A 22,451-nucleotide genomic window follows, 5' to 3' on the forward strand; every position below is an offset into this window, starting at 1 on the left:
TAATTCCAAATTACTAAACTAATGTTATAATTAGCAAACCAGCACTGCAAGCATGACCCACATAATTCATAATTCATAATTACTATAATAATGCTATCATTAATAAACCAGCACTGGAAGCACACCTCACATAATTCACAGTTACTAGGGGTCCAGGGAAGTAAATAGTGCAGGAAGAAATAGCCAGGGAATTGTTATGGCTAGGCTTGTATAGGCCCTAGGGCTGATAGCCTAGTACCAGCCTATGAACTATACTAATGCTATCATTAATAAACCAGCTGTGGAAGCATGCCCCATATAATTCCCAATTACAGTAGAAATGCTATCATTAATGAACTAGCAGCGGAAGCATGCCTCACATAATTCTCAATTTCTATACTAATGCTATCATGAATGAACCAGAAGTGGAAGCATGCCCCACATAATTCCCAATTACTATACTAATGGTATCATTAATAAACCAGTAGTGGAAGCATGCCTCACATAAAGCCAGAGCAGAAGCGTGCGCCACATAATTCCCAATTAGTATACTAATGGAATCATTAATAAACCTGCAATGAAAACTTTTCCAACATAACTCCCAATTACTATGCTATTGATACCATTAACAAACCAGTACTGGAAGCATGCCCCATATAATTTCTGCTTACAATACTTATGCTAACATTACTAAACTAGAAGTAGAAGCCTGCTCCACATAATTCCCAATTACTGTACTAATGCTATCATTAATATACCACCAGTGGAAGCATGCCCCACATAATTCCCACTTACTATACTAATGGTATCATTAATTAACCAGCAGTGGAAGCATGCCCCACATAATTTCCATTTACTATACTAATGCTTTCATTAATAAACCCGCTGTGGAATCATGCCACCCCCCATAGTTCCCAATTACTATAATAATGCAATCATTAATAAACCAGCAGTGGAATTCTGCTTCACATAATTCCCAATTACTACACTGATGCTGTGATTAATAAACTGGCAGTGGAAGCATGCCTCACATAATTACCAATTGCTATACTAATGCTATCGTTAATAAACCAATAGAGGACGCATGCCTCACATAATTCCCCAATTACTATACTAATGCTATCGTTAATAAAGCAGTAAAGGAAGCATGCTTCACATAATTCCCAGCTACTACACTAATGCTATGATTAATAAACAGGCAGTGGAAGCATGCCTGACATAATTACCAATTGCTATACTAATGCTATCGTTAATAAACCAATTGAGGAAGCATGCCTCACTTAATTCCCAATACTATACTAATGTTATCATTGATAACCAGTAGTGGAAGCATGCCTCACATAATTCTCAATTATTATACTAATAGTATCATTAATAAAGTAGCAGGGAAGCATCCAACACATAATTCCGAATTACTATACTAATGTTATCATTAATAAACCAGCAGTGGAAGCATGCCCCACATCATTCACAATTACAAAACAAATGCCATCATTAATAAACCAGTAGTGGAAGTAAGCTCAAACAATTTCCAATTACTACACTAATGCCATCATTAAAAAAAACAGCAGTGGAAGCATGCCCGACATAATTTGGAATCACAGTACTAATGCTATCTATAATAAACCAGAAGTGGAAGAACACCGCAAATAATTCCCAATTACTATAATAATGCTATCATTAATAAACCAGCAGTAGAATCATGCCCCACATTATTCACAATTACTATAGTAATGCTATTATTAATAAACCGGCAGTGGAAGCATGCCCCACATAATTACCAAATACTATACTAATGCAATCATTAATAAACCGGCTGTGAAAGCATGCTCTACATAATTCTCAATTAAGATACTAATGCTATGATTAATAAACCAGCAGTGGAACCTTGCCTAACATAATTCCCAATTACTATACTAATGCTTTCATTAATAAGCCAGGAATCATGCCCCATATAATTCCAAATTACTAAACTAATGTTATAATTAGTAAACCAGCACTGCAAGCATGACCCACATAATTCATAATTACTGCAATAATGCTATCATTAATAAACCAGCACTGGAAGCACACCTCACGTAATTCACATTTACTATACTAATGCTATCATTAATGAACCAGAAGTAGAAGCAAGCCTCACATAATTCACAATTACTATACTAATGGTATCATTAATAAACCAGTAGTGGAAGAATGCCCCGCATAATTCCCAATTATGGTAGAAATGCTATCATTAATGAACCAGCTGCAGAAGCATGCCTCACATAATTCTCAATTTCTATACTAATAGTATCATTAATAAACCAGTAGTGGAAGCATGCCTCAAATAATTCCCAATGGCTATACTAATGGTATCATTAATAAACCCATAGCAGAAGTGTGCCCCGCATAATTCCCAATTAGTATACTAATGGAATCATTAATAAACCAGCAATGAAAACTTTTTCAACACTGTGACCCATTGTGGTTTCCGTGCATGTGTAGCTGACCAGTTGCATTAATTCCTGACAAGTTTGTGGTGCCTGTTTCACAGGAAGATGAAAAGCAGCAGGAAGCAAGTGCTTGGTGAGTTTTAAGTTCATAAAGACTACTACACCACATACCACTTCCGGTGTGGGGGGGGGGGTGAGTGTGGCTCATTGGGTATTGGAGAGTGAGTTGGTTAATTGTGGTGGTTAGGAAGGAGTTGGAGTGATGATGGTGCTGATTTGGGTTGCTGCTAGGGTTGTGGGGTACCTGAGCATTCGTCAGCATACCTCTCAATTATACAGATTGTCATGGAAGGGCCAGAATTTGCTTGGTAACAATGAATTTTTTTTTTTTTTGTGGAAAGTGGTGAAGGCGGATTCAGGTAAGTATTGACAGACGTTTAAGACCTTGTACTTTCAGTAAGTGCAAGCTAATGCAAACTTATCCTACCAATTTGCTCAATTTGTCATAGCAATATTTATAAGTGCCATAATTTGGGGCTTCAGTTATTTCTTTTTTTTTTTCAAAGCAATTTTATTGATTTTAATACATTCAAAATTGTAAACAATCACATAAAATCATAGTAAAAACTGTAACCTGAAAACTTTAACATATATAAATTACATTATATAAATTACATGTTTGATATAAACCAAACTAACAGAAATGAACCAACTAAAGTATTTACTTAGACATCCATTAATATATTTACAATATGTTATTGATATCTGATTATAATGCATATTGTCATTATGAAAGAAACAAACTAATATAATTTGTTATAAAGATTTGTTCTTCTTCAACAAGTTTTGCAGATTAACCCACAATTGAAGATTGTATGTTTTTTGGTTGTCCTTGAGTATATCATTTTTAATTGCAGTTGGCATACAACATTTAACAGATTCCTGAACTCAGAAAAGAAAGGAGGAGATTCTGAAATCCAATGTTTTTGTTATAGTCTTTCTGGCTACTGCCAGTATTGCCCATAATAGTGGATACTTTATTTTTCTGACACATTGTGGAACAGCAGTATTAAATATCACCAGACATTTATTTAATGTGAAATTGTCTGAACAAAGTGCCTGTAGTAAATTATTTATTTTCCCCCAGAAAGTATTTAAAGTATGGCATTTGTAAAACATATGCACCCAGTTTATGTCTATATTTGATTTACATTTATTACAAATATTTAGATTTTGTTTATTTTATCCATTAATTGAGGAGTGTAAAATGATCTGTTTATATATATTCAAAGATAAAGTAGTTTTCCCTGCTGATTGTAATATGTTTGCTTTGTCTAAATCGGTAGGAAGATTATTATTGATAGAGTAAAAATAGTTCCAGAAGTTCTGTGGACATCTGAAAGTTTCTTCCCTTTTAGTTCTATAAATAAAAGAAAGTTTGCCAGAATATGTATGCTTATGAAGTAAAATTGATTGAAAATGGTATAGTAGAATACTAGATTCATGTTTAGTGATTGATAAGAGCAATTCTAATTTATTAGCTATAGTTAGTAAAAGTGTTTGTATATCTAGCCACATTGTATTGTCTATTTGATATTCCTGTATTATGTATTCAACTGATTTGGTTTTATATCCTGATGTTAGCTGGAACCAAAACTTAAGATCATTATGCTTAAATATGGTAATTTTATTTATGTCTGAAGTTATAAAGGATTCTTGTGTGAAAGCTATGGGGAATAACAAAAAGAAGCATTCTTTGTATCTGGGGTGTTTATATATAATTTTTTTTAAATTTGTTATAATATTATGAAAGTAGCTAGTAGTAAGAATGAGATTTATGTGTGTAGTGAAATAATATTTTAGGATCCATAAAAAAGGGGTTACTTATTATTTCTAATTTATGTGTAGATGGTCTGGAAATTAGCTGTAGAGCTGATGAAACCCATAATAGTTTCCACTTAGCTGAGTATGTAGTATCTAAAAGTTGAATAATTTTTTTGATTATTGAGGAAATAGATTAAAGGTTTAGATCTGGGAATGCTATCCCACCATTGTTCCAACTGTTTTGATGTTGATTAATTGATATTCTTGTTTTTTTCCCAGACCAAAATAATTTTAATATTAAAGAATTTAACTAATTAGTAAATTTTTTTGAAGGGAGTATTTGAATGGATTGTATAATATATAATATTTTGGGCAGAATAATCATTTTAGTAATAATTAATCTTTCTTCTGTAACGAAAGTTATTGTATTCCATTTTAAAAATAGATTTTGAATATTTTCAAAACACTTATTATAATTTAATTGTATTATTGTTTTGATGTTTTTAGCTAGAATTATTCCTAAATAAGTAATTTGATCTGTACTAGTTGACTGCTGATAGTTATAGTTAGATTTGTTATTTGTATTTGAGTGTATGGGTAAAATTTTAGTTTTGTTGTCATTAAAAGACAGCCTAGACATCTTTTGAAAAATCCTAAATCGAATCAAACAGGGCTGATATTGAAGAATCATTTCCTTTTGTAGATATGAGAACATCATCTGCGAATAATTGAATGTTAGCTGTTATATCTTTTTCAAGCTCTAAACCCTCTATTTTTTATTATTCCTAATATCATTAGCCCATGGTTCCATTATCATTGTAAACAACAATGGAGATAGTGGGCAACCTTGCTTGGTACCTTTTATGATAGGAATTTTATTTGAAGTATATGTACCTAATTTGATATAAGCAAATGTACCATCATACAAGTGTTTTAGCAGATTAATAAAACTGTATGAAAAATTTAAACACTCCAATAATGTGAACAAGTAATCCCAATTTCTGTAGTCAAAAGTGGTGTTTATGTCCAAACTAATTAAAGTTAGGTTTTTTTTTTTATTTTGTGAGAAGTCAATAAGGGCTAATGTTTGTTTTATATTATCATGAGTGTTTCTATTGATTACAAAATCTGTCTGATCCTCATCAATTAATTTGGGTAAAAACTTTTTTCAGTGAATATGTTCATAAACATCTTGTAGTCAGTATTTAATAAGGAAATAGGTCTGTAAGAGAAACAATATTTAGGGTCTTTGTTATGTTTTAAGATAGGTGACATTAATGTATATTTCCATGAGGGCGGTATTATTAAGTTGTTTTGAGCAGCATTATATACTTTATGGAGTAATGAAATAGCTGATTTGGGTATAAGTTTTTATATTTCTGGTATGATACCATCATTTCCAGGTGCCTTATTTTGCTTGAGCTTATTGATTTGAGTTTGTATGTCGGCTGGGGTAATTTGTTTGTCAATAAGTTCTGTTTGTTGTTTATTAAGTTTATTATGAAGATTTTTATTAATAAAATGCTTAATGTTGTCTTTACTTTCTATATTATGTGTTAATTGTATGAAAGTGACTTCTAAATCCTTCTATTATACCTTGTATATTGTATAGTTCTTTCTTTTTCTTCAGGGAATATATTTCTTTAATATGGTTATGTTTATTCATTCTTTTAGTTTTATTCTTGAGATTAGTTAAGTGTTTAGGGTTTAGTGAATAAGCAAGGAATTTATATTTTTCTAATGTAATCATTGTCTTATGATGTAATATGTTTCTATATTCTTCGTTTAATTTGCTTATTTCCTCTCTAATGTTTTAGAAGAAAGATTGTCTGTATTTTTGAGATGCAATAAATTAAGCTTGTTCTGTAATGTTTCCATATCTTTATCCCATGTTTTCCTTTTATTGTAATACCATTTGTTAATCTGTCCATATAGGTAAGCTTTTAGTGCATCCCAAACATATATGTCATGAGTATTAGGTGCTGACTTTATATCTATAACATTTTGTATTTCTTCTTTTAAAAATGACTGAAAATCTTTAAGTTGGATAAGACATGCATGCATTCTTTTTATTTGTGCATTAGGGATGTTGTTAATATTTAATTCAAATATAATGGAATTATGATCGGAGATTGGACAAGAAATTATTTTGCTGTTATTTAAGTCATTTATAATTTGTGTGGAGAATAGTATTCTATCAATTCTGGAATATGATTTGTGCCTATTGGAATAGAATGTGTATTTTAGAGATCTATGATCAGTGAAGTCAAAAATATCTTTGAGCAAGTAGGAATCTATAAATTTTATTAATTGTTTTCCTTGAGGGGTAATTTTTCTATTTGCTAAAGTGGCTGTATCTTTTAAATCTAGAATACAATTAAAGTCCCTTGCCATGATAATATTTCCCTCAGACTGAGATATTATTTGAGATAAAAGTTGTTTGATAGTATTAGTACCTATTCCCGGTAACCAGTAGTTATTTATTATTGTATATATTTTTTTATTTATTTCAATAATGGCTAAACATAGCAATCATTTATCTTGATATGTTTTAATTATTCTTGGTAAAGGAAGTGATTTGTCCCATAAAATTGCAACCACCCTTTTCTTTTTTGTATATACTGAGATTGTGATGATTGCATATTTATTTGTGTTCAAGAACTTAATATTATCTCCTATTAAATGAGTTTCCTGTAAAAAAATTAAGTTTGGTTTATGTTGGGCTAGATATTTAAACAAACTACCTCTTTTGATGGGGTTATTTAGACCATTTATATTAACTGGCAAGCTTTTTAATATAGTCATGTTATACAGGTATGGGTGTATGATTAATTAATAACATATCAATATAAAATGTGTAATTTGAGAATCTCTTTCCAACCATAAACTTGTTCATTCATAGCAGGAAACACATATATCATGAGCATTCTAACTTATAGTTCTAGTTGGATAGATTAAAATGGATGTCAAAAGAAACAGTTTTTTAACAATGAACATATAATACAGATTATAAAAACACAATTTAGCTCCCCGCCTGGAGTTATAAACTCCCTGTCTCAATGACATTTGCCACTGAGATCGAACCCTTAATCTGTAGCAAAAGAACGCAGCTACCACCAGTAATATGCATTAAGTAATAGTGATTAGATATAAAACTAGTGATTACTTTAACTTAAATCTATTAAAATTTAACTAGATATATTTCATCTGATATAGTATGTTAATCACGAAAATGAAATACAATGTAAATTATTGTGTATGAGTAAAACATAGAAAAAAGTTTTAGCTAGTCTCTAATATAAAGTATCATAAGGATAGTATATAACTATCTGACTAATTACTATTTAACCGCTTTTAACTTAGTATAATATGATATTAATATCTATCAATAGTTATTAAACTATTTCGTATTAATAATTTTGTTCAAATAAGGATATATACAGTCAGAAACAGATTTCTTAGATCCATTATGTTAACAGAAGTATTGTAAGTTATCAAATATACATTCATTAATCACATTTTGTTTCCTTTGTCACAAATATATATATGTATGCGATATAGAAGCTGGAGAGATATTTGTCTAAATCATTTAAATGAATCTCTCAAAATTCCTCTCAATGTAACACATACTGTCTTATATAGAAATGTAATATTCTAATAAAACAATAAACAAGTGAAAATATAACACTAAGCAGTCCAGAATTGCCCTGTCCCAGTGTTCTCACTATAGTAATCCAATAAAGAATACAGATTCACATTTCATCCTTTGAGAGAAGTGGACAAACTTGTCTTACAAATCTTAGAAAAATGTACTAATAAGTATAATATTGTCCACACATATTCAAGTTTTAAGTAACACAACAGTGAGTCCCACAACTCACTTTATGTTCATCTGTCCATGTATACCATAACACAAGCATCAAGAGGTCAGCTCTCATTAACTAATAGTAATTTTTATGTACAATAAGTCTAGTATATCTAAAATAAACCTTTAAAATTGGATCCGGGTTACCAGTACACTTTGCAGAAGGAATACTACCCTTAGAGATAAAAAGGACACTTACGTAACTGCATTTTCCAAAAACACAGATGCTTAACAGATGAATGGATTGATGAGTGGATTTAGGCAAAAACCTCTAGGTATTGGTGCAGATAAAAAAAAAAAGCCAAATGTACATCATCAAAGCAGAGATACTAGATGCTGGTTTCTCATTGCACGCTTCATTTTATATATAGCATTCACTAATCTAAATATTTCTATTTTTTAAGTTTTTTTCATTGTTTTTATCTGCACCAATACCTAGCTAAAGGTTACATGGTTATTTCTGACTTTGTCCAGATTGCTTGCAATGAGGTGGAGTGGGATGTTGAAATGTTATGGGGGGTGGGACTTGCATTTGTGCCAGTTGGTGCTTACTATCCTAAATCTTGATGGAGTGTGGGTAACTTATTGTCATGTGCAGGGTGGCAGCCTAATTTGGCAGCAAGCACTTCATTTTCCTTTTATGCTATTTACTTCTCTATATGCTGTGGTCCAGAACTTTGTGTGGACAGGTTCAGAGATGTATGGTGGATATGGTGTGCTTGCTGTAAGTGTTAGTGTTCCCTGTGCTTTTCTATATTGTTGACATTAATGGGGTGGGGGGTTGACATTGCAGGTTATGTTGGGTGTCACTGGTTAATATTAAGTTGTCTTTGATTTAGAATATGAAGATATGGTTATGGAAATGGGGTGGGTTGGGTTATTTCTTTTGTTAATGTTAATTTAGTTTGGATTTGTTCTGCATTTGGTGGTAAGTGGTCCCTGTTTGGAGTAGTTTAAGGGTCTGGTGCTCGTGTGAGAAACTGTTAGCAGTGCAGGGCATCCACGCAGGTCACTTGTAGTCTACAGTGGGTTGTTCTCAGGGCAGGCCATTACCCAAACTGTCAAAGGATTTGGCAGGTGGCATGGCAGTATGTTCTGAGTTAGGCTTATATCTTGGGCAGTGTCATGGTTGGGTGGTTTCTAGGAAGGTGAAGTAGATTATTAAAGATGGAACTGGAAAGTTACACAGGACTGTTTTGTGCACCTGGTTAATTGCATGAGAGGTTGTAATTGCAATGGAAGGGGGGTTTGGAGACTTTCTGTATGCCTCTCAACTGTACAGCTTCTTAGAATTGGCTAGATTTTGACTCATAATTTGGTGCGGTTGGTATAATGGGGATTGTGAATTTAAGTTGGATTTCTTAGTATTTCACATGTTTCAGAGCAGTAGCATAAGCATATGATATAGAAACAGAGAAGGAGTTAGGAGAGCCTTAGGATCTTGCGGAATGAAGGAGTGAAATGGGACCGAAGCGAAGGATGAGGCTATTTGATAGGGCATTAGAAGCATAGCTTCAGTTTTGGCTGCTTTGTCATAGAGGTGGGTGGCGGTAGTATATTCCTTCCTGGGTTGGCAGGATAGGTAGTCCTTAAAGATGTCTTGGAATGTGTGTGTTATGTATTTTGGATGATTTACATGTCTTTTTTCTTTCTTGCAGATGGGGTCTTGGAGTGCTGTGGCTGTAGTTTGGAATAAGTGGATATAAGATGGAGCCTTTTTACATATTGGAGGATTTACTTTTCTCCTTTTCTTTGTAGATGGTGTTGTTCTGAGTACCAGTTGTGGCGATATACAGTGAATTTGCAGATAATGGAAGCAGTGGCGAGCAAGGAGGTTACACATGTGGAGCACACACGGACAACAGTTACTGACGGAAATTGCTAAAGTGCAGAAAGCATCATGCAATGGATTGAAAGGTGATGTTTTAACAGGATGTATGTTCTTGTACTGTACTGGAATGGGGCCTAAGGAGGGTCTGAGTAATCACCTTAGTAATGCATATTAGAGCTCTGTTTAATTAGTGGGAGCTGATTATTGCGGTGGTATAGGGGGTAAGGAAGAGACTGGTATGGGGGACCAAGGGACTGTCAGGGATGGTTTATGGGGAGTATGGGGATCCCATGGTATGAGTAGAGTCACGACATTCATAGCAGCACAGGAACTTATTAGACTACAGCCCTATGGCTCTTGCAAGCCATTGAAGTTCAATCCTTGCTTTCTTGGAACCTTGGAGTGCTTGTATTCATTCATCCAGAGTCACGACATTCATAGCAGCACAGGAACTTATTAGACTACAGCCCTATGGCTCTTGCAAGCCACTGAAGTTCAATCCTTGCTTTCTTGGAACCTTGGAGTGCTTGTATTCACTCATCCAGTTGTGAGAGATGCACTTACATAGCCAAAATGGAAGCAAAGCTCTCTCCACCCAAGATTGTGCTAGACAGTCAAGAGGAGAAGGTTAACACCCACATAACACCTCGAGCAACACATAGCCTTTCTAAACCCACACCACCAACACCCATATATAGCAACAATAATTCCACACATGCAGAGGCCCTTAACTGTAACCTGCCCAAGCAACAAGGACCTCTGAAGCTGAAATGCAAACAAACACCAATCACAACCAAGTGTCACATAGTTCACAATACCAGTGTGCCACCCAGCAACAGCCCCTAAGGCAAGGCAACATACCTAACACTTTAGTCATAGGTGACTCTATAGTCCGACACACTGATGTCCCACTCACCAGGTTGAACAAGGAGAAAATTACAGTCAGCTGCCTGTCAGGTGCCAGGATCTGCCACATAATGCATGCACTCAAGTCACTCCACAACAAGTACAAATATGACTCTGTCATTGTCCATGTTGGAGTGACATGGAAGAGCTCGCAGATCATGTGGCCCAGGCAGGTATGACCCTAGCCCTGAGTAGCATCCTGCCTTCACCCAGAATGATACCACAATATAAGGACAAAATGATCGACTTCAAAAATTGGCTAAGCTTCTGGTGTCATTCAAAGGGGATCCAGTACCTGTCTGTCTGGGACAACATGATCAACAGACCATGATGCTTTGCCAGGGATGGTCTGCACCTGTTGCCCCTGAGATTCAGGTTATTGGCTAAGGCTCTTGCCACCCCTATAATGCCTTTTTTAGTCAAAGTTTAAAGGACAAAACCACCACTGTAACAGGTACAAGCATGCAAAATCTGAAGGTAATGCTACTCAATGCTAGAAGGCTAAACCTCAAAATGCACTCTCTCAAGTCACTCCTAAAAATGGAGAACATTGATATCTGTGCAGTAACTGAGACCTGGTTCAAGGCTCCAGAGAGCACCTCTGCAATACCAGCCTACAGCTCTTACCACACTTTTTGGCCACCAAACCAGGACCGAAACACTAAAGGTGGAGGAGTGTCAATATTCACCAAGGATATTCACACCACCAGGCTAGTTGCCCAACACAATGCGTCTGAAATTCTCCAGGTGCAACTAACACTAGGGAAGACTGCAATCCAAATTGTAGCTTGCTATAGATCCCCCAACATACCCCAAGATTCTCACTACATCTTCCTAAACATACTGGAGAATATTAAGATAGAACCAAACACCCTAATACTGGGTGATTTTAACTACCCTGCCATTAACTGGGAAAACTGCTCATGTACCAACACCTTTGCCCAACGGTTCTTGGAATTCATAAATTCCAATGCCCTGGATCAATTAATCTATAGTCCCATCAGGGGCTCCAATATCCTAGACCTGGTCATTACCAACATGGGAAATGAATGCTCCACACCTATGGTCACCCCCTCATTAGTCAGGTCTGACCATAAGCTAATCACCCTTAACATCCACATCGCACCCCCACCCCCAGTAAGGAAACCTCCATAAAAAACTTCTCCAAAGCCAACTTCATGCTACTCAGGTCAGAAGTGACAAACTTCATGACACCCATGCAGATGGGAACTGAAAGTTCAACTGCTGAATCCTGCACTAAGGTACTGTACGAGCACATCCACTCATGCATGAATCGTGCCATCCCAAATAGAACCAGGATGCTCTCATCCAAAAAAAGAAGCCAATCTGGTGGTCCCCTGCCATAAACAAACTTTACAACAAAAGGAAGAAACTGTTGCAGAAAATAGGAAAATCCCAGGATGCAAAAAACTCCCTTACCAGCCTCAGTAAGAAACTGAGATCCATCATAAAATCCTCCAAAGCTAGTTAGGAAAATAAAATTGCCAAAGATTCCAAAGACAACCACAAGGCATTCTGTAACTATGTCAATAATCTAAATGGCAATGCTCAGATCTGCTCTGAGCTAAAACAGAATGGCATTAAATATACTGATCCTAAGGATATTGCCAATATCCTGGCAGATCGATTCAGTGCCAACGTCACCCCCCTTTCAACCCCTAAATGGCCCATCTCAATACCGGAAGTTTGCCAAATTCCGGTAATAATGGCCACACAGGTAAAAAAGGCACTCTCCAAAGCTAAGAATACAGCATCCATGGGACCAGATGACATCCCGGGCTGTGTACTACATGAACTACAATATGAACTGGCACCTCACCTAAGTATCATTTTTATTCATTGCCTCACCTCAGGTTTTGTGCCCACTGAGTGGTGCAGAGCTACAGTTATCCCACTCTACAAGGGGGGATCCACTTTGGATCCCAGAAACTACTGTCCTATCAGTCTGAAGAGCCTTTTCTGCAAGGCCATGGAGCGTATTATCATGGAACTTATAAACAAAGACATTGGCAACCTTCAAACACTGGACCCCACCCAGTTTGGGTTTGTGAAGGGCCGATCTTGTCTCCTAAACCTGATTGACTTCTTCGAATCAATCTCCAGAGCCATGGACAAGGGTAAGGTGGTCAAACAGCCTATCTAGACCTTGCCAAGGCCTTTGACAGCATCCCCCACTCTGGAATCATAGATAACTTGCTAGGTCTGTAGTGTACACCTACCAGAATAGCCAGCGGCCATACCCCCCCTCTATTTTGCTTTCTTCTACTCTATTTTGCTTTCTACTACTCTGAACCCCCCTACCCACGTTATCCTAGTCTTTTTGTAGCAATTTTTTTCTTCAAGCCTTTCTGATTTTCTTATTACCTCCAGTCTTCTCCTGTGGTCACCACTCTGTGCTATGTCAGTTCTTGACCACGAGATGGCAGTCTTTACCTGTCTCTAACACTTTCTCTCACTATTTTCCACCTATAGAATTATAACCCTTAGTCTGCCACTCTCCTCTTCTTCTTCACTCATATCCCAGTCCATATTCATCCTACAGCCTCTCTATTTTCTTTACTAACATCTACAAAAAACTTCCTCTACCACCCTGCTTACCTTCCTCTATACCTACTCTCGACTTTACTGATTGTTTTTCTCACCATCCTGCTGTATCTGTCCTTTAGGTCTGCCCCGCTCCGCTTTCCTACCCTACCCACAAATCCCACCCACCCCCACTACACTCACATTTATTCTAACCCTATATCTCCTCCCCTTCCCCTAAACTAATCCTATCTCTACTCCTCCCCCTCCCAGCATTCATCAATTAACTAATCCCTCCCCTATCTGTATCCTTCTCCTTCCTGTACTCTCAACTATACTTCTATTCCCTTTTCACTTAATCACTCACCTATCATCCTGCTGCCTCCTCCTAATGTACTCTACCCTAGTTAAGAATGACTCCTCCACTTCCACATACACTTCTTCTCTCTTCTATAAGCATTCTTCTCCTAACAACTGTCTTCAATGCCACCTTCTATTCCTCTTTCAAATTACCCCCTTCTTTTCCTCCCCTACCACTACTACTCTCCCCAACTCAACCTCATCACATCCCACTTTCACAACATATCCCCCTCACTAGTACAACCTAACCCACTTCACTATTTTAAGCTAAAACGTCTAGCCTACTCAACAAAGCATCTTACACCAAAAGTGATGTTTTTCTTCTCACAAATGATAAGTTGCAAACCAAAAATCATGCTTCTCTCTTCCTCTAACTGGCTTGTCCTAGCAGGAGACATTCACCCCAACCCTGGACCAAAGACTAATAGCAATCACTCTCCCCCTATCTCTCCAAATACTACCAACCACAAATACCTCAAGCTAATTACCATTAACACCCAGAGTGTAAAAAACAAGAAAGCACTCTTTCATGCTTGGCTAAATCATACTACACCAGATATAGTATCAGTCTCAGAGATATGGCTACAACCCCACATTACTGACTCTGAGATTTTACCCCCTGGCCTTCAAGCACTCAGATGTTACCACCAAAATAAAAAAGGAGGAGGAGTAGCCTTAATCTATACTAGCCTACTGAATATCTCTCCTTACCAAAACCCTAATCCCTCAGTTCAGCAATGCTGAACTAGTCATAGGAATTCTCAAACTGAATAACTATAAAAGTATTTGTGTTATGGCCATCTATATCCCCCCTGGAAATAATACTACCACTCTAGAAAACATTCTTCTATGGGCCTCAGCTAACATTAAGCTTGAGACATACATATTAGGTGATATGAACATTGACTGGAATAGAATCAATAACAACAATCCCTCACTATCTATCAGTCTTCTTAATTTCACTCAACTAATAAATGGTATTACCAGACCTAATAGAAACAACCCCCAGGGTCCACTCTGGGCTGGATCTTAGTCTCCCACCCTAATAAAATCTCATACTCTGGTTTATTACCAGACACCATAAGTGACCATCTCCCAGTCATCATTCACCGAGCTACCCACTCCTCCCCTCACCAACACCAATATACCCATACTCATAATCTTACAAATGTTAACCCTTCTATATTCTCTGAAACCCTTAAACTAACAAATTGGGACAACCTAAAAACTCTTCCACTAGATAAAGCCATAGATTTCTTCAATACAATCTTCCTGAACATCCTAAACACTCAAGCCCCACCTAGAACAAAATAAATGAAACCCAACTCCATTCCATGGCTAACTAAAGACACCAAAACACTTATGCTACAAAGAGACAAAACCTGGAAACTTTACAACAAAAATAAACACCATGTTACCCTCCAAAAAATATAAACAACTCCGCAACTTAACCAAAAAAGCATGATACAAAAGATATAAAAATCATATTATATTAATCTTCAGTCTATCCACTCCAAAAATCCCAAACAATTCTGGAACTCCATTAACTCTCGTTTGCATCCAAGTACCAAAAGTAATCCCTGTCCTGACAACAAAAAAACTGATACAGAAATTGCTACCCTCTTCAACTCCTTTTTTACTAACTCTATAGCTGAACTCGCTAAGACCTTCCCCAACCACATCTCCTCCCTTCCACTCAATCCAACTGCCCCTTCCTCTCCTGAACCCCTACTCCCAATCCTCCCCCCCACTTCTTATCTAAAACTGATCTCAACCTCCTACATCAAAAAGCTTCTCTCTAAACTTAAGCCATGCTCCAACGTCCCTGACAATATTCCCTCACTCTTTCTAAAGCTTGACGCAGATGGTATCACCATCCCCATCAGCATTCTCATCAATAGATCCATATAGGAATCGTATGTCCCCAGATTGTGGCATGCAGCCTTCATCCTGCCCCTCAACAAAGGAGGCAAAAATAATAACATCTCTAACTTCCGACCCATAGCCATTCTTTCACCAATCTCAAAATTCCTTGAAAAATGCATCCATCTCCAACTCATGCCCTTCCTCATCAATAATCAACTCCTTACCCCTACCCAACATGGCTTCTGTCATGGACATAGTACAATAACTGCTCTCCTCTCTTTTTTTAGACATAATAAACCTTGCTCATGACTCTGGAGAAACTGTTTCCACCATCGCCCTAGATCTATCCAAGGCATTTGATACCATCTCCCATACCCACCTTCTGAATCATCTCTCTAACTTCAATCTCTCTCAAAACTGCCTTACCTGGTTCCACAGTTATCTCTCTAACAGATCCCAGACTGTGAAATGGCAAACTGGTACCTCTACCTTCCTTCCTACCCCTACTGGGGTTCCCCAGGGGTCCATACTAGGACCAATGCTCTTTAATATACTTATCAATGATTTTCACACCGCCATTCCTAACACTAAAATAGTGCAATATGCAGATGACTCCACTTTATGTTCCTTGTCTCACTGAGCTCCAGGCAAAAGCCCAATTGGCCTTTACAACTACTGAGCACTGGATGCTTCAAAACCATCTCTCACTTAATGCCAATAAATCCAAATTCCCTCTTTTCTTTCCCTCAAAAACTGTCACACTTGACAAGCAATCCTTCAATATCATCAGCCATGCCAACTCCTCTATAGAAGTTGTCTCCTTTGCTAAACTTCTTGGGGTCACTATTGATGAACACCTGAAATTCGATACACATGTCCAACTTAATATCAAAAAAAACCATCAGAAGCTAGGTATGTTATATAGAAACGCTCACTTTCTCTCTCCATCTACAAGGCAAACTCTAGCTTCTACCTATTTACTACCATCACTATTGTACGGTGCTCCACTTTTAACCAATCTTTCTATTACCATCACCTCAAAACTAGAAATCTGCTACAACAAAATTGCCAAATTCGCTACTAAATCTAAACACTCCTCCCATCATTGCACCTCTCTCCACATGCTAAAGTGGCTAGAGCTTCCTAACCACCTTGTCTACCTTCAGCTTACTACAGCCCACAAAATAATCTTTAAACCTACTGCATGCCCTGCTCTTACTAATATCTTACCATTCTATACTCTGCACAGACCCCTTAGATCTGCCCAACAAAATCTACTTTCTGTATATAAACCAAAACATCCCCCTGGCCAGTTTCTCCTTTCCTATTCATTGGCCAAAAAATGGAACTCCCTCCCACCCCTGCTAAGAATCACTACAAGCTTCGAACTCTTCAAATCCCAGCTCCACTACCACCTCTCCCAAAATTGGAAATGTAATTGCATTCTTCCTACCTAACTCCTCCTAATGTCGCTTATACATGTACCCCCTCATGCACATGCTTATACATGTACTCCCTCATGCACATGCTTATACATGTACCCCCTCATGCACATGCTTATACATGTACCCCCTCATGCACATGCTTATACATGTACTCCCTCATGCACATGCTTATACATGTACTCCCTCATGCACATGCTTATACATGTACTCCCTCATGCACATGCTTATACATGTACCCCCTCATGCACATGCTTATACATGTACTCCCTCATGCACATGCTTATACATGTACTCCCTCATGCACATGCTTATACATGTACTCCCTCATGCACATGCTATTTTTTTTCCCTACAACTGCCTTGCTCTGAATCTAAAGAATGGTTACCATGTAAATATTGTACATAGCTCTCTATCCCTTCTCTCTGTTAATTTTGTTCCCCTTTTTCTTCCTTTCTTTGTGCACCTTTTCAATTCGATACAACTCCATATATAATTTTACATTTGTTTTCTAAAACATTTATAATTGTATGTATAATTGCATAAATGTATGCTTGTTTTAATTGTATGTAATACGGAGCTTTTCTCTCTGGGTCTAAATGTAAAACTCTATGCTTGTTTTAATTGTATGTAATACGGAGCTTTTCTCCCCAGGCCTCCACTGAAAATGGGCCCTCTGGGCCCAGTGAACCTCCCCGGTTATCAAACTGGAAATATATAAATAAATAAATAAATAAATAAATAAACTTACTAAGCTGGGCATTAATCCCTACGTCGCACAGTGGGTTGCTAACTGGCTTACTGATAGAACCCACACTGTAAAAGTAGCTGACTCCAAATCCAACTCCAGACAACTGACTAATGGAGTACCTCAGGGTTCAGTCTTGGGCCCGCTCTTGTTTGGCATCTACCTCTCTGAAGTATAGGCCAACACTAAGGGACTCTGGCTAACAAAGTTCGCGGATGACTGCAAACTCTGAGCCATTACTGAATCCCCAAATGATATGGATATTCTACAAAAGGGCCTTACAGAAACAGATGGTTGGTGCCAGAGCCATGGGCTCAAGCTCAATGCCAAGAAATGTATAGTTATCCCCTTTGGGAAAAAACATGTACCCATGAATTACCATATAAGTGGCAGTACACTAAACACTGAAAGTGTGATAAGAGACTTAGGGACACAGGTGGACAGTGGTCTCACCTTCGATAACCACATCACCACAACAGTCAGGAAATCCTTCTATGTGGCACACCTCATCACCAAGGGCTTTTCATCCAGAAAGAAGGAGGTCACTGTCCTACTGTACTCATCCCTCATTAGACCCATTATAGAATACAATGCCTCATTTGGTATGTACCTCTCAAGACATCTGCAACAACTGGAAAGGCTGCAGAAATACCTCACTAAAAGAATGACACACCTAAAGCAGATGCCCTAAGCTGACCACCTTAAAAAACTCCAGCTATACTCTGTCGTATATCGTCTACTCAGAGGCAATCTCTGCTTAACATACAAGGCCATGTCAAACCCAGAGCTGTTGGACATGCTACACTTAAAGAAATCCCAATCCCTCAGAGCCACACACTCCAGGGATCTAAACCTTGTCATCACAATGAACAAAACATGCTGGAGAGATAGTTTCCTGACCCAGAGACTCCCCAGACTCTGGAACAGATTGCCCATACATGTCAAACAGAGTGCCTCTTTGGCCCTCTTCAAAAGGAACCTTGATGATTGGATGGGAGAAAGGAAATTCACCCCGGGGATCATGTCAGTTGCGCTGCTAGACAGGGGTCCAGGGAAGTAAATAGTGTGGGAAGAAATATACCGGGAATTGTTATGGCTAGGCTTGTATAGGCCCTAGGGCTGATAACCTAGTACCAACCTATGAACCTATGAACCGTATGTGGGGGGGGGAGGGTCAATAAGGTGATGGACAGGATGCTTGAGTTTTTTCCTAATGTGTGGTATCTTTGGGAGTGACAAATTTGTCCCTTGAGTAGGTAGTGTTAATGTCGCATACCGGGTTAAGGTTTTACAGAATAGCACAAGGATCATTTCACTTGGGTTTGAGTGAATTTGTAGATAGGGTTTAGGAAGCATGGCAGGTAGATGGCTGTATTGGGGTGGTTTTAGAAACTGGATGTGTTACATGGGGAGTTAGAAAGTTTAAAGGAAGCTTGGTTGCAGGATAAGGCAGCTGTAGGACAAGGGGGCTGGTTTTCTGCCAGCTAGGTAGGACATTAAAGTTGGAGTTAGACTGTTCCTACAGTAATGGAGTTGTTGCACATATAGAACTGGGTAGTGGGTGGGCTAAGGTGATATGGTATGGTTAACAGGGTCTTGGGTGTGAGATTTGCTACTAGTTGTTTGACTGGGTGCCATCTTGAGTTCAAGGGGTTATAGTTTGTGGTTTTGTTGTGGTTATAGGCTGTCAGTACATTCAAGTTGAGCCATGATTTCAGTTTGAAGGCAGTGGGCTAATAGGGTATGTGTTCTTTTGGTATGTTTGTTCCGGTGTTACAACGGGTTCACAGTAATCCTACTTAGTTTCATTAGGGTGTGTTTCAGTGATGACTTGGCAAAGGGGTTTATGACGGGATTCTAAGGTGCTTTACAAATGATGGATACACCAAATGATGTTTGGCTTGACCCTTCCCTTTATGGGAAGTGGATTGGCTTGACTCTTCCCTTTATGGGAAGTGGATTGAACAATTTTGGGTAGAAGGGAGGGGGAACAGCCTGGTCAGGCTGGTTGACAGTGAAGAGGGATAGGCTTGCCCTCTTCTGTTCCCCCTCTGATCTCTGGATGTTCATTTCAAGGATCAGGGAAAGGAAATGAGTAGTTGGAGGAAGCTTGCTGAATAGATAAGCAAGCTGAGGCAAGGATGGTGCTTATTTGGTGGAAGGTAATTTAATGGATGGTGTATGAAGTGAGTTGGGACGCTGCTTCATAAGTAAAGTAAGCGAGCAGAGGTATGGACCCTGCTTGTTGGGCAGGGTGAGTAGGTACACTGCCCTGATTAACATTACAATGAATGGTGTATGAAGTGAGATGGGATGCTGCTTCATAAGTAAAGTAAGTGAGTAGAGGTGTGGATGCTGCTTACTGGGGTAGGGTGAGTAGTTAAGCTGCCCTGATTAACATTACAAGGATGTTATGCTGTATTTAGAATCATATCATGAATAGTTGTAATTAATAAAGTTGTATTCAAAGCTATGTTATGAAAATTTAATAAAGGTCGTCAAATGTCATTTGGTGTGATGTGTATTATTGAAGGAGACCGGGACAATTCCCAATTAGTATACTAATGGACTCATTAATAAACCAGCAATGAAAACTTTTCCAACATAACTCCCAATTACTGTACTATTGAGATATTTAACATACCAGTACTGGAAGCATGCCACACATAATTTCCACTTACAATACTAATGCTAACATTACTAAACCAGAAGTAGAAGCATGCCCCAAATAATTCCTAATTACTGTACTAATGCTATCATTAATATGCCACCAGCGGAAGCATGCCCCACATAATTCCCACATACTATACTAATGGTATCATTAATTAACCAGCAGCAGAAGCATGTCCCACATAATTTCCAATTACTATACTAACGCTTTAATTAATAAACCTGCTTTGGAATCATGCCCCCCCCCCATAGTTCCCAATTACTATAATAATGCAATCGTTATTAAACCAGCAGTGGAATCCTGCTTCACATAATTCCAAATTACTACACTAATGCTGTGATTAATAAATCGGCAGTGGAAGCATGCCTCACATAATTACCAATTGCTGTACTAATGCTATCATTAATAAACCAATAGAGGATGCATGCCTCACATAATTCCCAATTACTATACTAATGGTATCATTAATAAAGCAGTAAAGGAAGCACGCCTCACATAATTCCCAATTACTATACTAATGTTACCACTGATAAATAACCAGAAGTGGAAGCATGCCTTACATAATTCTCAAATATTATACTAATAGTATCATTAATAAAGTAGCAGGGAAGCATTCCCCAAACAATTCCGAATTACTATACTAATGTTATCATTAATAAACCGGCAGTGGAAGCATGCCTCACATAATTACCAATTGCTATACTAATACTATTGTTACTAAACCAATAGAGGACGCATGCCTCACATAATTCCCAATTACTATACTAATGCTATTGTTAATAAAGCAGTAAAGGAAGCATGCCCCACATAATTTCCAATTACTATACTAATGCTTTAATTAATAAACCCGCTTTGGAATCATGCCACCCCCCCATAGTTCCCAATTACTATAATAATGCAATCGTTAATAAACCAGCAGTGGAATCCTGCTTCACATAAGTCCGAATTACTACACTAATGCTGTGATTAATAAATCGGCAGTGGAAGCATGCCTCACATAATTACCAATTGCTATACTAATGCTATCATTAATAAACCAATAGAGGACGCATGCCTCACATAATTCCCAATTACTATACTAATGGTATCATTAATAAAGCAGTAAAGGAAGCATGCCTCACATAATTCCCAATTACTATACTAATGTTACCACTGATAAATAACCAGAAGTGGAAGCATGCCTTACATAATTCTCAAATATTATACTAATAGTATCATTAATAAAGTAGCAGGGAAGCATTCCCCAAACAATTCCAAATTACTATACTAATGTTATCATTAATAAACTGGCAGTGGAAGCATGCCCCACATAATTACCAATTGCTATACTAATGCTATTGTTAATAAACCAATAGAGGACGCATGCCTCACATAATTTCCAATTACTATACTAATGCTATTGTTAATAAAGCAGTAAAGGAAGCATGCCTCACATAATTTCCAATTACTATACTAATGCTTTAATTAATAAACCCGCTTTGGAATCATGCCACCCCCCCATAGTTCCCAATTACTATAATAATGCAATCGTTAATAAACCAGCAGTGGAATCCTGCTTCACATAATTCCGAATTACTACACTAATGCTGTGATTAATAAATCGGCAGTGGAAGCATGCCTCACATAATTACCAATTGCTGTACTAATGCTATCATTAATAAACCAATAGAGGATGCATGCCTCACATAATTCCCAATTACTATACTAATGGTATCATTAATAAAGCAGTAAAGGAAGCACGCCTCACATAATTCCCAATTACTATACTAATGTTACCACTGATAAATAACCGGAAGTGGAAGCATGCCTTACATAATTCTCAAATATTATACTAATAGTATCATTAATAAAGTAGCAGGGAAGCATTCCCCAAACAATTCCGAATTACTATACTAATGTTATCATTAATAAACCGGCAGTGGAAGCATGCCTCACATAATTACCAATTGCTATACTAATGCTATTGTTAATAAACCAATAGAG

At 37.4% G+C, this 22,451-nt stretch overlaps 1 protein-coding gene across 2 annotated transcripts in view; it reads right to left on the reverse strand.

Annotated features, from left to right (window-relative positions):
* The window catches only part of LOC122815513 (solute carrier organic anion transporter family member 1C1-like), a 4,185,790-nt gene that overhangs the window by 1,886,232 nt on the left and 2,277,107 nt on the right, over positions 1-22,451 (reverse strand). The window lies entirely within an intron of this gene.

Source organism: Protopterus annectens, chromosome 11.part0, assembly GCF_019279795.1.
Source record: "Protopterus annectens isolate FY-2018-M chromosome 11.part0, PAN1.0, whole genome shotgun sequence".
NCBI lineage: Eukaryota > Metazoa > Chordata > Ceratodontiformes > Protopteridae > Protopterus > Protopterus annectens.